Here is a 15,416-nt window from a genome sequence, read left to right as displayed (position 1 = left end):
ATCGCTATCCTAAGACCACAAAGATTTAAACTATGGTCTTCTTTAGAAAGTTTATGCATTTAGTTTTACGTTGTCTGTGATCCATTTTGAATTATAAGATTTATTGTTATATAAATACGGGGGTCCAGATTCCAGATTCATTCTTTTCCCTGAAGATACCAGGTGTCTGCACCATTTGTTGAATAGACTATTCTTCAATGGAGTTGTTGTTGGCAAATTTCTGGAAAAATGACTGTAAATGTAAGTTTCCCCCCTGGATTTTTTATTGTGTTCATAGATTTATGCATCCAAACTTATGCCAGTACATAATGACTTGAGTACTATAGATAGATTTGTAGTAACCTTTGAGTGAGTCCTCCAACTTTGCTCCTTCTTTTCAAGATTGTTTTCGCTGACCTGGGTCCCTTGCACTTCCATATGAATTTGGCATCAGTTTTTCAATTTTTGCAAAGAAGTCAGCTGGAATTTTGATAGGGATTCCATTAAATTTGTAGATCATTTTGGGAGTTAACATTTTAACAATATGGTCTACCATTCCATGAACATGGGAGTCCTTCCATTATGTAGATTCTTTTAATTTTTTTGGTGATACTCAAATGTTCAATGTGCAAGTCTTGTAAAATTGTTTTAAATGTATCTCTCATTTTATTTTTATGCTGTTCTAATTGGAAAGGCTGAGCTTCTAAGGGTGGGACTATATCTCAATTTATTTATTAGGATCCTACACAGCAAATACCCTAGATTATTTTGCTACATAAATCTATCCACAATTCTTTCCCACCCCTGTTCATAAGAAAACCAAGACCCAGGTTAAGCTACCTGAACACCTATGTGGAAGTGAGAAGTGAGACCCTTGGGTGGGGCTTTGTGCGATTATACTGAGAGCTTATTCAGGTGGCTTCATCTAATTTCTTTTAAACAATCCTTTCAGTGTATATAGTCGATACATTAAGAAACATCCCTTTTGTTGTGTGGAGGAGCTAAGACTATAATTTTCAAATAATTTCTAGTGAGAGTGTTGTACTTGAAAACCTAATTTGCATCAATCTTTGAAGATTTATGTTTCAGGAGCTTTGATATATAATACCTGTCTTTATTCAATAACGAAAACTCTTAAATGCTCAAACAACATGTAAGAGTTTGAGCAACCTGCCCCCGCCCCGTAGTGCTGGTTGGCTGCAGCTGTAACTGGAGTCAAGGCTTACCTATCCCAGTACGATGGGCTGATCTGCTCAAAGGGTTCGTCCAATAGTTTGCGTAGTCTTTTGGACAAAGCCATAAAGCATGATTAAGGTTTGCTGGAATGGAATCTAGACTTTATTAATATTAATAAGCACATATGGTGCTTACTGTATGTTGGGAATGTCCCTCAGCCTCACATGAATATTATTCTTTAAAAACCTCATATTTCCTTGTTATTATCACTTTACAGATAAGGAGACTGAGATTAGGTCTTCTCTCTTTTGGGGGGAGCTCATATATAAATGATGGAAGTTTGTAAGGAAAAAGTATTGATTCATCCAGAGAAAACATTTTACTGAGAGTCAGCACTGAAGAGGGTGATCATGTTTGAGTGATGGACGAGCCCCGGTTGTACGGAGGTCAGCATCCCTGTCCTGGACATGGCACATGTAGGGCTGAGTGGTGGGTGAGGCGGAGCGCCGCAGGGAACGCAGATGCCGGGCCATTGGGCTGTGCTTCAGGCCCGGGGGGCTTTCTCCTAAGGGATGGAACCGTCATTGACAGATTTAAGTAGGGGAGTGGGGTGCTCTCGTAGATCACTTTTGTCTTGTAGAATGATTCTTAGAAACATTAGAAGGCTCCACAGGAGGTGATGTGATAAGTCAGGTAGGGTGGCTGTGAGGTGTAGCGTGTTCATTTCAAGTGATTTTCAGTCCCAGGTGTGGCTCAGTACCTGTGTCACTTTGGATGACACACTCAAGGAAGTGAAACAATTTATCTTATTAATTGAAGCAGTGATATACCGACTTCCCAGGACTTCTGTGGGATCCAGTGAATAACGTTGTGCACATGTGCGTGTGGTCCCCAGACAGAGTCAGTGCTGAGGGAGTGCCAGTGAGAACCTGGTAGGTGAGGTGTGGTGGTGTGTGGGGACTCGTGACTGAGGAAATTGGGCCCTGAAGGAGGGGTCCAGTCACATCTGTGGTGATGGGACTGAGCTGGGAGAGGCAGAGAGACTTGCCCCCGACATGGGCCCTGGACACGACGGTATGGGAGGAGCACCGTGAAGTCAGCTATTTGCAGGGTGGAGTTGGAGTGCCCTTGAAACATATAAGTGCAGTTGCCACATCACAGAGAAGGTCTTGGCCCGGGCTGTGCATTTCCTATAATCTCAATCCCTGAGGTGCCGAAGGTATTGATCATTGAAGTGGAAGACATACTTGAGGACAAGTGAATAGTGGATTAATCTCTGTCATCAAAGCTCACGTCTCTTTATTCATCACTCACTTTGCTAATTGGGCACTTACAGAGCCACTTCACCGTCCTCACCTGGGCTCAGGCTCCACAGAAAAGATCTTGTGAGTCTCCCTCTTTTCCAGAAGAAAACACATATAGCTGGTAGACTTCTCTACCTCGCCAGACTTAGAATTTTAGTTTGTTGATTTAATTCTGTTTTCTGTTGGCCGTCTCCTGACAGGAGAGACATTTTACCTCATGGTCAGGTTTCAATTAGCTGTTACTGAGAACTGCTGATCTGATCCATAGTGTATTTTTTCTATTAACTTTGTAGAGTACTTATCATTTTTCTGTCTTTTCCCTTTAATTTTGTTTCCTCTTCAATGTTCTATCCTATTTGGGGCCTTATTTTTATTTTTTAATTACAAAATGTCTGTTAGCAGTTAAGAAACAAAGCAAATAAGAAAATGCACATGATAGCTAGATTTAGAATATATCTAGTGGTGTTTTCTGTCTCGGCAATGGAGGGTTCTAAGAAACTCTTGAAAACCTTCATTACATAAGATTCCTTAAAATGCTGGATTAAGAAATAAGACCTTCCTTCCTCATCTTTCAAGCTGCACAGCTAATTGTCAAGAAAGTGAGGGGAAATCCTCAGAAGCCAAGTCAACCAGAAAGCAGGGATTCTGGGAGATACACGAGCCTTAGAAGCCCTGGGGGCCAGTTGGCTCCTGAACTGAGTTTCAGTTGCCTTGACAGGAGGGCAGGAGGTGAGCCCCAGGCCTCTCACACTGGGAGTTGGATGGCTGTTCTTATGTAAGGCCAAGCACATCCTGAGAATCCTGCTTTATAAAAGGGTGAATTAGAAAGAAAAGTAAAAAAGCATTCCTCAAGGCAAGGAAGTAAGGAAAGTCAATTTTTTGGAAGCGGGGAAAAATAACATATCCAATGTAGGTATTTAGTTTAAATCTGTTCTGGCATGAGAGTGACAACAACTCCTGGCAGAAAATCACAGCTCCTCCCGGAAAGAGAAGTTGTGTTTTGAATGAATCAGTGGGCAGCCATTCCGAAAAAGGTCTCCAGAGTCTTCTGGATCAAGATACTGGACCCAAACACCTCCCTTCCATGGTCTCATTTAAATAACCAGAAAGGTTTTAAAGGAAAGAAGCCATAATCATAGTTCTATTTATTGACATTAATATATGCTAGGAATTCAGAGGTGACTATGGAGTTGTCACCTCTTTTATGGACCTTACTTTCTATTTGACATAGTTGGGGAACTTGGTGGAGGGTGGTGTTAGTCTGTTGCAATTAGCCAGGAGAGGAGATTAAGAAAGCAGTGAAGGGCGGGTGACATTTTTAGCTGAGGACAGTCCTGTTCAGTTGGTTTGTAATTGCAGGCTCGTTGAGTTGTCACTGGAGGGAATTGATCTTATGGAGTTTGGACTTAACTCAGGCCTCTTCAGAATGGACAAGTGAACCTGGAGAAAGACAGTCAAATCTGTGCAGACATTAAAGTCCACGTGAACGTGCTGTATCCCTGAGCCAAAGATAGGACAAGTAGGCAGCACTTCTTGAGGACAGAGGAGTGGTTTTTAAGGTTCTCCAAGAATGAAGCCCAGGGAACCGGGATGGCCAGTTGTCAAACTGTGACGTTGCTCTTTGGACGGTGTACCCACCGAGGTTATTGGCCGTTTATAGGTTTCCATTTCTCTTTAATGCATGACAGGTGATGAGGACGTGGGCATACACTTTTGACACCTTGTCGAAGTGACTGGGTACCTGCCTAGAAGGGCGGGCACAGCTACGGCTGCGCCATACATCTTGCCGCCCATCCCGCTCCCTGGCTCCGTGATCACGGCAGAGTGGTTCCTTGATGACCTGTCCGTCTCCTCTGTGACATCGTAACCCAACAAAATACCGGAGCGTATTAGCTTGGCTTTGTTCTTTTCCATCCTTCCCTTCAAATGATGATGACTGATAATGGACCCAGTTACGTTTGCAGATGATTTACACGTAGTGCTGTCAGTACAAACCTTGTAATCCCCACTGTGTGATCTAGAGAAGAAAGTTACATTCTTTCCAAATTGTTTTGATGCACTTATGTGGGAAAATGATGTACGTTTGAATATGTATTTCCTCTCTGAATCATCATGGCTACAGATGAATATTTGTAGACATGGAATGAGTTTACTGTATTTGAACTGTATGGTCCCCTAAATTCTCCCCAGCTTTTTAAAGTCATCACTGGAGTGCTACCTCCACAGTGTCCCAAAGCATCCACCACTGCCTGTTCTTCGGACACTGTGAGTTTCCAAGTTGGAGAAGGCTGCTGGCTGTTGAGGCATTCTCTGGCACATCTCTGGCTGGCTGATGTGAGCTTAGCACACAAGACTTGGCAGACAGTATCTAACCATGGTCACGTCCATTTCTGGAACACTCATGGAGGATTTTACACCTATGCTAGTGGCATACGTTATTTCTTTTAGTTTTCAAAACAATCATAATTAGATTTTATCACCTGTATTAATAAGGAAACTGTCAAAGCGAGTGATGTGCAGACTTTGGACTGGAACACGGGTCTTTCTGATCCCTATCTCTGTTCCCTCCCCAGCCTATCCTTCCAAATGTCCAGGAGACTCTTCCTCAGTCTTGAGTTTCCCGCTGATGTTACCACTGTCTTTGTTTCTGGAGAGGAAAACAAGTCTAAACTTACTTTCCAGTTGGAAATGGAATGGAGAGTTAACGTTGGAAGCCGGGAGAGTCTGTCCTGTGATGAAGCGGTCTCTGAGCCACTTCCATGGGGACGTCACGTCACTGTCTGGGCCCCTTGCACAGCCTGTGCACAGGTGATAAGCCAGATGTGCCGAGCAGTCCTCCCGGACAGGGCAGTGCGTTGGAAATGAGTTTGGGGATTTGGTTTCATTACATATGTTCCTGAGGGCCTTGGCCTGGCACTTCAAGTGGGACCACTCCCTGTCCCACAGACTCGTGCTCTGGGCCCGTGCAGACCTGACGTGGCCTCAGCCTGAGGCTCAGGGCCCGTGGTGATGAGGAGCATTTTAGTCCAGGGTCTGCCGGAGGCTCTGACACTTCTGGGCCGTGGGAATTTGTCCAGGATGATAATAATTCCTCCCCGAGTTTCAGATTTCCTTGCCTGTGAGCCGGGGTAGTAATAGTTTCTGAAATGATTGTAATGATTCAGTAACGGGCACAGCGTGTGCTGGCAGGTAGCTGGTGTTTAAGGAGCAGAAGTCGCAGTCACTCTGTCAGCCTCTCACTGTGTGCTCTGTGCTTTGAGAGGTTGTGTGTTTGGTGAAAGTCCCGCCCAAACCCTAGGGTCTAGATGAACTGTTGTTCCTTTACTTTCCCTTCCTTTTCCTCTTTCCCTTCTCTGTGTCCCATGTTTAGGTAGCAGATTCCTCTGTTTCAGGGAATACGGACCTTTCTAGTAAAAGGAGAGGCGGAACGCGGAAAGGTGGGGCCCAGAGGGGGTCTGGAGCATCTGCACAGCGCTGCTTCCCTGCATTTCTGCATCCGGTCCCATCAGTGCATGAAGTCAGCCTTCCTCTTCCTTCCTGTGTCGTTGGGTCTCTGTTTTAAGGGAAAATTTTTTACGGGTCTTTTTCACTTACATGTTTCGTTCAGATGCTTGTTGCTTTTCTCCCTGTGCTTCAGCATTCCTAGGAGAGAATTCAGCAGTGCAGCATCCTCTCCGAGCTCTATGAGTTGATCGGCTTCCACCGCAAGTCCGCCTTCTTCAAGCGGGTGGCCCCCGTGCAGCGCGCGGCCCCCGGCATCCCGGAGCCTGGCGGGAAGGCCTGCTACCGACTCCTTCTGCAGACGCTTCCTGGCTACAGTCTGTCGCTGGATCTGCAGGACTTCAGCAAAGGTGTTGGAACTAAAACATTGCTTCAGTCCCATTAACCATGCCTGGTTTGGGCCCTGCTGTCCTGTCTCATCAGGGTGAATTCTGATTCGTTTAGAACAGGGCTCAGCAGACTTTTTCTGTCAAGGGCTTGGGAGTAAAGTATTTCAGGGTCTGCAAACCTCCTGATCTCTGGTGCAGCTGCTCAGCTCTGCTGTTCAGACGCCAGAGCAGCCGGACATTCCACACACCCACAGAGCTTTATTAACAGCGGTGGCTGGGGCTGGATTCGGTGTATGAACTGCAGTTTGTCCCCACAGCCTCCTCACTATTGACGCCTGCACCAGAGCGTGCATTTGCGACAATGGGTGAACCTGCACTGACACGTCATCATCACCCAGAGCCCAGACTTGACACTAGGATTTACACTTGGTGGTGTGCACTCTGTGGGTTTGGACAGATGTGCAATGACATGTATCCACCGTCACAGCATCATACAGAGTAGTCTGTCTTAGTGACCTTAAAATGCTCCGTGCTGCACCTCATTCATTGCTCCTTCCCCTCTAGCCTCTGACAGCCACTGATCTTTTAGTCTCTGTGGTTTTCCCTTTCCCAGAACACCATACAGTTGGAATCAGACAGTTGCGGAACCTTCCCAGATTGGCTTCTTTCACTTAGTAATATGCATTTAAGGTTCCTCCATGTCTTTCCATGCCTTGATAACTCATTTCATTTTAGCACCAAATAATAGTCCATTTTCTGGCTGGACCACAGTTTATCCATTCACCTACTGAAGAACAGCTTAGTTGCTTCTGAGTTCTGGTGATTATGAATAAAGCTGCTATTAACATCTGTATGCAGTTTTGTGTGTGGACATAAGTTTCCATTTCGTCGAGTAAACACCAAGGAGCACAGTTGCCGGATCATATGTTAGGAGTACGTTTAGTTTTGTAAAAAATTGCCAGACCGTCTTCCAAAGTATCTGGGCCATTTTACATTCCCACCAGCAATGCATGAGAATTCCTGACGCTCCACATCCTCACCAGCATTCGGTGCTGTCAGTGTTCTGCGTTTTGGCAGTTCTGACAGGTGTGCAGTGGTACCTCGCTGTTTCAGTCTGCATCCCCTTGATGACAGATGCTGTGGAGCATCTTTCCATAGACTTCTTTGGCATCTAGATTTCTTCTTTGATGAGGTCTGTGTTCAGGCATTTTGCTCATTTTTTAATCAGGTTGTTCATCCTTCTTGTTGAGTTTAAAGAGATTTTGGTATATTCTGGATATCAGCCCTTTATCAATGTGTCCCTGCCCTTCACCTGCAGCACCGGAGTTGTCCTTTGGGTCTCAGTGGAGTGTCAGCTCTTCAAAGAGGTTCCCTGTCTTCCCTCAGCCTAAATACTGTCCTTGTATTTTTCACTTTCATTGACTCATTTTGTTCTTTTTAAATAGCATTTCCCATAATTTGTAAGTACATTAAAAAAAAAGGGCAATGATTGAACACCACCTCCCCCACCAGGCTGTGTGCCCTGTGAGAGCAGAGGCCCTGTCCCCACTCACCGTTTCCCATGACAGCACATGGCACATGTCCATGTAAAAGTGTGTAACGTGGGGCCAAACCTGATGAGCAGCTATGATGACATGTGTTGGCTACCATTTATTGAGTAGACTTTGTTTCTGATCTTAATTATTAAATCACATGAATGAAACTTGTTTGTTTTGAAAAATAAAACAACAAAGCACACCTCCATTTGATTGGTACTTTCTACTTAGCCTTCTGACCCAGGAGGGGATGTTCACCATCATTTTGTGGAGGAGGTTGGGGAGGTAAAGTAAGAGAGTGAGATCAAATAAAGTAAAAATGATAACTATCAGTTGGCTTTATTTTCACTAAGACATAAAAGTTACTTTAAACCCTATCTCAGCTGTTGTTCTGTTGTTTTAAACATTTCTCATAGAATTAAATGGAAGCCCACTAAACCCTGAAAGGGAAATTGTGTGCTCAGGTCCTGAAAAGTGTTTATGTCTATTTCTTGAAATGCACATTTTCCCTGCTGGTTACAGAAATTCGAGGCGGGAACACAGCCGTGCGCTGTGTGTCTGCCGGCTTCACGGGCTGCTCACTGTCATTTTCATTTTCTTGTGTTGCAGTTTATGAAGGTTTTCCATGAGATATATTGCTCAGCCTTTTCCTGAATGAAGGATTGAATTTTCCACAGGAAATCTTATGAAAGAGAGTGACAAGGCACATGGGTTTCCCAAAAAGGAATACTTGATGTAATAAACTCTCACTATGGTGAACTTTTTTAATACAAGCCAGTTGAAAATTTTATCACTAGGTCATAGGCCACAAATCTGTCTTAAGAATAAAAAGATTCAAATTTTATAGAAGAAGCAGTTTGAATCAAGTAGAAATTATGATTTGTACACTAGTTGGTGTTAGAAATTATACTCAGTCTTATCATAATTGCCTGTGGTAGGAACTGGATTATTATTTATTTATTAAAAAAAAATCCACTAGGTGCTATTTGCCCCATTCTTGATGCAGCAGTGCTGAGGTTAGTTAAGTTGGGCCATTTAGGATTGTTAGCTAGGTTTTCCGGACATTGATTTCAGCCTCTTTATCTTTTTTACAATCTCTTCTTTTGTATCGGCCTTTGGTCTTTTGACAACGTGGAAATACTGCACGGATCTGCCTTTCCCTTTTTTCCTGTCTTTGTGGGAAAAGATTTCTGAAAGACAAACTACTAGGATATTAAGGATTTTGTGTGGGGTAAGTTTGTTCAGTTCTAAGGATTTCAATTAATACGTATTAATACTTGCTATTCAGCTAATGACAGTAAAATTATAAACTAACTTAAGTATACATCAGTAAGTATAGTACAATCAGCCCATCACCCAGATTAAGGAATTCACAAACTTTTCCATATTTCCTTTATTCAGACCTTTGTTCTTTTATTTGTCCTTTGTTGAAGTATTTGACAGCAAATCCAAGAAGACATGTCATTTTACCCTATGTGCTCAAGTAGGCATGTCTGAAAAATGAGGGCCTTTTTTTGATCAGGTTTTTCCATTTGACCCATGTGCTCGTTAAGTACCAGCTTTATCAGGCATCTCACTAGGCATTAGGGATCCTTGGGGCAATGAGACAGTCCTGGCTCCCAAGGAAGTTAAGGGCTGATGGAAGAAACCAACACAGGAGCTTGGGTGCCTCACTTAAGGTCCCTACTGGATGACACCAATTGGACAAAATTTGTGCACAATACAGTAGGATTCACAGAAGGGACTGGTCAGACTTGTAGGGCAGGCCGTGAGAGAGGCGGTCAGCAGGGCTACAAGAGGAGGACTCATTTGATCAGAATCTGAAATCCTTTCTGCCAACCTTTCTACCAAGCCCCCAGGGCCCATCACAAACAACCCTGTGCTGTAACTGTTTTTGATTCCAGTTACCACATCTCCTTCAGGAAGGATTTTAAGGTGGAAAATATTTAAAATCCGTAATTGTTGCCAGAAGGGACATAGAACAAGGAACATGTAAACAACACAAATGTCCATCAGCACATGACTGGATAAAGACGAGGTGATACATATATACAATGGAATACTACTCAGCCATAAAAGATGCCATTTGCAGCAACATGGATGGACCTGAAGACTGTCATTCTAAGTGAAGTGGGGTGGAAAGAGAAAGAAAAATGCCATATGACTTCATTTATGGGGAATCTAAAATTAATAGCAATAATAATAAGACCACAAATGAACTAAATATTGTTTTGATTTCTTGAATATATGCAAGCACATCTGACTGTCCTTTGTGATTGGATTACCATATTCTGTTTATTCTTTTGTAGATGTCCTTATTCCTCTGGTAACTAATTTTAAAAATCTAAAGCTCTAATCTGTTCTTAGAAACAATAATTAGTACATATATGTAAACTAAAAAATGCAGTATGCTCTATACATGTATTTACATGCAATATGTGTATGTGAAGTTGAACTGTAAAAATTCTACCTGATAAAACTGAAAAAGGAAAAAAATAAAAAATTTATTTAACAAAATCACCCCTCTTTAGATATTAAAACGTTCATTTCTGAGATTCTGTGAAAGACAGCATGGAAGTAGGTTTTTAAGATTTTCTCCTTGCTCCTCGGTGAGCAGCCTGGGCTGCACAGCTTGGCCGCCACAGGCACCCAGGACTTGCCGGCTTGCTCCTCACTTGTTGGGAGGAAGATTAGCTGCTTCAGGAATATTTATGCTCTTAGAAGTTGCTGAAAACCCCACAGAGCTTCTGTTTACATGGAGTGTATCTGTCAATATACCCCATTATAGAAATTAGAACAGAAAATTTAAACCCAAGAACTGACAAGCACACGCTGTCCCAGCACGTGGTCAAAGCAGTGCTGCCACGGTGGCGTGTGTTGGTTCTAGAAAAAATGCACAATACACTCAAGAATGAGGGTGAACCCACAGATCTCATCTCAGCAATGCTATGAAGAGGTGGGACCCAAAGCCCCTAAAACAGTGCTGAAGTCCCCAGATGTCTCAGAACACACAGAGCCATGGGATCAAGAATCCAGTGTCTCATGGATCATCAGCTGTGGAGACCGCGTCCTGGGTCAGGAGGAGCAGAATTAGGGATAGAAGGCACACAGTCCTATTGACAGCAAAGCTTTAAAGGTTTTGAATTGACTGAAAGTTTGGCAAAGATTTGCATTTAGACTACTACATTTCCTCTCCTGGAGACGTTAGAAGGAAAACACTGATTAATAGAGGATGATTGTAATGGATTAATTATGATACTGATGACATGGGCTGCGAACACTAACCCTGCACTCAGTGTAGACTAAGCCTTTTATGTACACAATTCATTAGGTCTCCACACCCCTGCAACGTGGCATTAAGCACTCATACAACCATGAAACCAGTGACTATAAAACAGTCACAAGCCTTCCTCTCCAGCATGAGGTAGCAAAACCAGTAAGGGTTTTCAATGACAAAAGCCAAAATCATATATTTTTGGGAAAGAAAGCAAATGAAACACTGAAGAACAATAAACCAAAAGAGCAGATGGAATGGAAAATTTTATTGAAGAAAGCAATGATTGATTCAATTAAAACAGCTAATGTCCCTGGTATAATTGAACCATCAATCCAAATTTTTGGAAAAGTGGGTTGTGAAATTACTGTCTCATTTAATATTGGAATTCCTATTTGGACCAATTTGATATGCACCACTGGTGTGAGGTTAGATATTTAGGTAAATAACAATATTCCTATTTTTTAAGTTAACAGGAAACATAACACAGGACTCCAGATTTAGGGAGAGAATGCAAAAAACTACTATCATACTCCATCCAGTAAGGACAAGTGTCCCTGCGTCACCAAAGCAATGAGAATTTGCACAAAGAAAACACAGTTCTCCAATTGTGACAAATACGAGACCGTGAGCCATGAGTTACGAGAACAAGCAACTGTTTAAATGCCATGGGCAAATTTTTTTTATCATCTTGAAAACATCACTGATGTTCTAGGTAAGAAAAATAATTGTTTTACTAGCAAATCCAACTGACACAGGGGTTTTTCCAAGTGAGAAGGTGATTCCAAAAAGTGCAGTAAAATGAGTAAAGATGATCTGCGCAGTGACGGAGATGGTCTTAGACTAACCAGCACCACGATTCCCGGTTTTACACTTGCTCTCTGCTCGTCACCTCTGACACAAGAACTCATCAAATGATTGTTTTTTCTTTAGGGAAAAAAAGATAAATAAAATCTAACTACAAGATGTGGTATGTAAAGCGGTAATGAAGTTTTCTAACCTTATAATGCAGCCAGTGTAATGTAGCACTTATTCGGGCACTAGAATTTTTTAATTTATTTCTTTTATACCCTATTTCTATCCTAAAGGAGACACTTAAAGTTTTCTACTTTATTCAACGTATCTTGTGAGGGTTGTGATATACACTGGTATGGCAGTTTTAAGAGATTCAAAATCGCCTCTGTGGTTGTGGTCAGGAAAGACAAGGCTCCCTCACAGCTGCGACGGAGAAGGAATCCCCGGAGTCAGCCTCCGGGCAGCTTCCGAACCGCATTTGCTTGCACTTGGCACAGGACACCATCAGCAAGTGTAACTCTGACAAGGAGATTTCCCCGGGGACATGGGAGGTGCTCTAACATTCTGAAGCCACTTGTTTCCCAGTTAGGTAAGGCTTGGAAAAATAGTTTATTAGAAGTGACTCCCTTTGTATGTGCCTTTTGTCCTGAGAGGTCACTAATTAGCATAGAATATAAAATACCCCATAATATAAGAATTTAGGCACCACATCTTTCCATCTACCTGTCTATTTGTTTATCATATTTATAGTTAGGTTACATTTTCTATGACGTTCACTTCCGGGCACCAGAAAAGAAAGGTTACAAAATATTTATTATAAATAGGGGGGACTGGGTCTAAGGGTTAAAAACCACTCCTGCTAACAATAAAAACCATATAATAATTTTAATCTCAGTTGCATCAGACCTTCCAGAATTACTCCCTCAATTTCACTGTTAAAACAGTAATGGAATCTCTGTTCTTCCAAGACTCGGGCCTGATCGCCACCCATCCAGACATCTGTCTGTGGGTCCCTACTTGTCCTCGAGGCCCCCGAACACACCTTATGGGGTGAACTTTCTTCAGTGTCCCTACTGTAGGGGAAACCTGGAAGTCCCAGGCACTATCCAGGATTCACACCTACCTGCAAAAATCAAAGTCATGTGACTGAAACGGGACAACCCAGGTGGTGTGATAGGGCTGAAAGCTCACCAAAAAACAGGTTTGGGGGCCTAACCCAAGCCCTCCAGCTCCTAACATGAAGAAGGACAGGGAGTCCCAATTAGCCACGAGACTGGGGGGCTTCATTACTCCATGAATAAATGATTTGTGCCAGTGCCACCTTTAGACAGGGAACCCCAGAACCCAAACTTGGAAGCACCCCGTCCCCTCCCCTCTGAACAAATATTCTCTCAAGACACGTAGTGAGAGATGGGAGCCCCGATGAGCTCTGGAATAAGATGCAATCTGAAAGACTGCTGGTAACAAATGGTGTGGAGCTCGGGCAGCCCCCAGGGCCACCAGGCCTTCTGGTACCACTGATGCCCACACTTCCATCCACAACAGTTTCTTCAGGACCCTTACGCACACATAACCATCACACAAAAATGATTGCTTAGACATATTTTAAGAGAAATAACATGAGAATGCCAAATTCATGACAAGTCAGAGTCAAGACCCCAGAGTATTTACTGAATGAGATCTCACGTGTGCTCCACAGTGAGCTTTAAACCCTTAGGACACAGTCATGGAACAGTAGGCATTTTCTTTCTTTCCTCCAAGTTGGCTTTACTGCAGAACTCCTTAGACACAGGAAGACTCTGGATCCCACCTCTACTACTTACACAAAGGGCTCATCTCACCATTTGGAGTGGGATCAGCGATGGTGCGACCGGCTCCAATGTGCGCACTCCCGTGCCCAGCTCCCCGAGGAGCAGAGCTCCCCCCACAGGAGCAGAGACCCCCAGGAGCAGAGCTCCCCCCACGGGCACTGCAGTGCCTGCAAGAATCAGGTGTCTGATGAGTGAGCCTGGGGCGGGCAAGACAGGAAGCAAGCACCGCTTCCTCACACTCTGCAGGTGATCTCTGTGTCATCTTGAATAAATACAGTCAGCATTAAAGATGTTTGGCAAGAGGGTAAAAGGTAAGGCCTCCCCAAATCTCCTCGCATTCCTTTAGTGGGAGTCCTGTTAGAACACATGGTGACAAGAGACGCTGGCTTTACATGCGCACGTTGCCCTCAGGGCTGCAGGGGAGGCCACGGTGCTGCCTCTGCCCCACCTCCTGCCTTCGTCCCGCAGACCTCACAGGGGCCGCTGACTCGTTTCTCTGACTTTCTCTCCTTGGTTGTGCTGCTCTTCCAGCTTTTAAGAGCTCATAAGAACCTCACCAGAAAATCTTTAACAATGAATGCAAATCAAATGAAATCAACCACAGAAACACACTGCCTTCATCATTACTTTACATTTTAGGATGAAATTCTTGAAGACGACTCCCTGACCTGAAGGGATGGATGGAGGAGGAAAGAAAAGAAGACAAGCATCTTTGGCCCATAAAAAATGAGAGGTAACCAGATGGTGGCTAGTTTTCATTGCACCTCTCTGCCCGCCTCAATTTCACATGCCCCTCCCAACTCAACTCATCAGAACTCCACTGAAGGAGACGGCTTTGCAAATTTATTGGAAGCCAAAGAAATCGCTCCAGAAACAGTCTCCCAAACCCAGCGAGAACACTGAAACTGACCAGTGCCAGGATCTGAATACTAAAACACACAGATTCAAACTCCGACACCCTCCCTGGTGGGTGTACTTACCGTGCAGGTGTTGCCGTGAAATTTGTCAGCATCCAACATATAAAAATGAATGGGACACCAGTTTTCAACATCACAGTCCCTCTGAAACAACTGGTAGTCAATTAGCGTTTGTCGGCAGCAAAAGTCGATTTTCTCCCCTGCACGTGGAGATCAACACACAGAAGAGACTGATGATCCCCGCTGCGAGTGTAGCTAAGTGTGTCTAAGCAAACTGGCTCCATCAGCCTCCTGATGAGCAGGGGAGTGTGTGAGCCGCGGGGCTCTGCAGACTAATGGCCAGGCAATTGAGGGCGCTTCCTTACTTTGGGGAGAAAAACGCGGAAGCAGCACTCGCTGTAAATAAATTCTAATTAAAATTTCAGGTGCAGTTACTGCAGCGTAACCCACGCCAATAGATGAGGCTCCCTCCGTGCTGTCCAGTCATGTGAGCCAGGCTCATTATTGTACCTGTGTGTTTGGTTTAGCAAGTGAATCATGTCTGTTTTCTGGAAATTACATGAGGGTGGAAAACCTTCCAAACATGTTCATTTATTTGCTGTGGAATTTGTTTAATACTCTTAAGAACATTTACAATGACAACCTTCTTAAATAAGCATCTTTGCCCGAGAGACATTTCCAGGCACATGTGCCGAAACCTAGGACAACCCAGAAGCAAAATCAAATCCGTTTCAGCTGCACAGCACCACAGAATGCGTCCAGTTTGCGAGTCAAGGATTTTTTTCTCCACACCCT

General features: G+C 43.6%; 1 pseudogene; it reads left to right on the top strand.

The window, feature by feature from the left end:
• The window catches only part of LOC116661733, a 708,679-nt pseudogene extending 700,478 nt beyond the window's left edge, over nucleotides 1–8,201 (top strand).
• The last annotated feature ends 7,215 nt before the right edge of the window (nucleotides 8,202–15,416 follow it).

The sequence above is a fragment of the Camelus ferus genome, chromosome 36 (assembly GCF_009834535.1).
Source record: "Camelus ferus isolate YT-003-E chromosome 36, BCGSAC_Cfer_1.0, whole genome shotgun sequence".
NCBI lineage: Eukaryota > Metazoa > Chordata > Mammalia > Artiodactyla > Camelidae > Camelus > Camelus ferus.
The sequence above is the reverse complement of the archived record's forward strand: the minus strand, read 5'-3'. Positions and strand labels throughout refer to the sequence as shown.